This window comes from Petromyzon marinus, unplaced genomic scaffold, assembly GCF_048934315.1.
Source record: "Petromyzon marinus isolate PM22_M1 ecotype Great Lakes invasive population unplaced genomic scaffold, UKy_Petmar_22M1.pri1.0 PM_G_Scaffold_38, whole genome shotgun sequence".
Classification (NCBI taxonomy): domain Eukaryota; kingdom Metazoa; phylum Chordata; class Hyperoartia; order Petromyzontiformes; family Petromyzontidae; genus Petromyzon; species Petromyzon marinus.
This window is the reverse complement of record NW_027422961.1, coordinates 450,001-452,500: the sequence shown is the minus strand read 5'-3', so window position 1 is coordinate 452,500 and position 2,500 is coordinate 450,001.

The window sequence follows — 2,500 nt, the reverse complement described above, 5'->3', positions numbered from 1 at the left end:
CTACGGTAGAACTCGTTCAGGTCGTTGGCTAGGCGGGAGTCGTTAGTGGTGTGGGGCGCTCTGGGTTTGTAGTTGGTGATGTGCCTGAGCCCTTTGGCAGACAGAAGCAGCGTCGTTAGTAGAGAACTGGTGTTTTAGTGTCTCTGAGTACAGTCGTTTAGCCTCTCTCACCGCTTTGCTAAACCTGTTCTTCGACTCCTTGAATCTGTCTCTATCCCCACTCCTAAACGCTTCCTCCTTCTCCAACCTCAACCTTTTGAGCTTTGCTGAGAACCAGGGCTTGTTGTTGTTAAAGTTCACCCTGGTACGTGTTGGGATACAGCAGTCCTCACAGAAGCTGATGTACACAGCCTCTGTGAGTTCATCCAGACTATTGGTAGCAGTCGTGAACATATCCCAGTCAGTACAGTCTAAGCACGCCCGCAAATCTTCCACAGCCTCACTGGTCCACTGTTTAGATGTCCTCACAGCAGGTTTACAGAGTTTTAGTTGCTGCCTGTATGCACGAATCAGGTGGACCAAGGGAGTTCTGTGCGAGCCGAACAGCCCCGTGACCCACAAGAGAAACATCCCCGCCAAATTCGAGCGTTTGACGGGGTCTATCCGTGAAAAAATATTCACGTTTTTGAGTGCACATGCATTTCTGCTGCAAATGCCTCTGGAAGTTTCATGCCGTTCGTATGCCAATTGTGGCAACACGAAAATGACCCGTTTTCCCATTCCGAGGGATTTCTGTGCGACCCTAACAGCCCCGTGAGCCACAAGAGACACATCCCCGCCAATTTCTAGCGTTTCACGGGGTCTATCCGTGAAAAATATAGACGTTTTTGAGTGCACATGCATTTCTGCTGCAGATGCCTCTGGAAGTTTCATGCCGTTCGTACGCAATGTGGCAACACGAAAATGACCCCTTTTCCCATTCCGAGGGATTTCTGTGCGACCCTAACTAACAGCGCCCGTGAGCCACAAGAGAGACATCCCCGCCAATTTATAGCGTTTCACGGGGTCTATCCGTGAAAAATATAGACGTTTTTGAGTGCACATGCATTCCTGCTGCAAATGCCTCTGGAAGTTTCATGCCGTTCCTATGCAATGTGGCCACACAAAAATGACCCGTTTTCCCATTCCGAGGCATTTCTGTGCGACCCTAACAGCCCCGTGAGCCACAAGAGAGACATCCCCGCCAACTTCTAGCGTTTGACGGGGTCTATGCGTGAAAAATATTAAAATTTTTGAGTGCACGTGCCTTTCTGCTGCAAATGCCTCTGGAAGTTTCATGGCGTTCCTATGCAATGTGGCAACACGAAAATGACCCCTTTTCCCATTCCGAGGGAGTTCTGTGCCACCCTAACAGCCCCGTGAGCCACAAGAGACACATCCCCGCCAATTTCTAGCGTTTCACGGGGTCTATCCGTGAAACATATAGAAGTTTTTGAGTGCACATGCATTCCTGCTGCAAATGCCTCTGGAAGTTTCATGCGGTTCGTACGCAATGTGGCAACACGAAAATGACCCGTTTTCCCATTCCCAGGGATTTCTGTGCGACCCGAACAGCCCCGTGAGCCACAAGAGACACATCCCCGCCAATTTCTAGCGTTTCACGGGGTCTATCCGTGAAAAATATCAATTTTTTTTTGACTGCACATGCATTTCTGCTGCAAATGCCTCTGGAAGTTGCATGCGGTTCGCATGCAATGTGGCGACACGAAAATGACCCGTTTTCCCATTCCGAGGGATTTCTGTGCCACCCTAACAGCCCCGTGAGCCACAAGAGAGACATCCCCGCCAATTTCTAGCGTATCACGGGGTCTATCCGTGAGAAATATTCACTTTTTTGAGTGCACATGCATTCCTGCTGCAAATGCCTCTGGAAGTTTCATGCGGTTCGTATGCAATGTGGCGACACGAAAATGACCCGTTTTCCCATTCCGAGGGATTTCTGTGCCACCCTAACAGCCCCGTGAGCCACAAGAGAGACATCCCCGCCCACTTCTAGCGTTTCACGGGGTCTCTCCGTGAAAAATATCACATTTTTTGAGTGCACATGCATTCCTGCTGCAAATGCCTCTGGAAGTTTCATGCGGTTCGCATGCAATGTGGCGACACGAAAATGACCCGTTTTTTCCCATTCCGAGGGATTTCTGTGCCACCCTAACAGCCCCGTGAGCCACAAGAGACACATCCCCGCCAATTTCTAGCGTTTCACGGGGTCTATCCGTGAAAAATATTCAATTTTTTGACTGCACATGCATTTCTGCTGCAAATGCCTCTGGAAGTTTCATGCGGTTCGCATGCAATGTGGCGACACGAAAATGACCCGTTTTCCCATTCCGAGGGATTTCTGTGCCACCCTAACAGCCCCGTGAGCCACAAGAGAGACATCGCCGCCAATTTCTAGCGTTTCACGGGGTCTATCCGTGAAAAATATTCACTTTTTTGACTGCACATGCATTCCTGCTGCAAATGCCTCTGGAAGTTTCATGCCGTTCGCATGCAATGT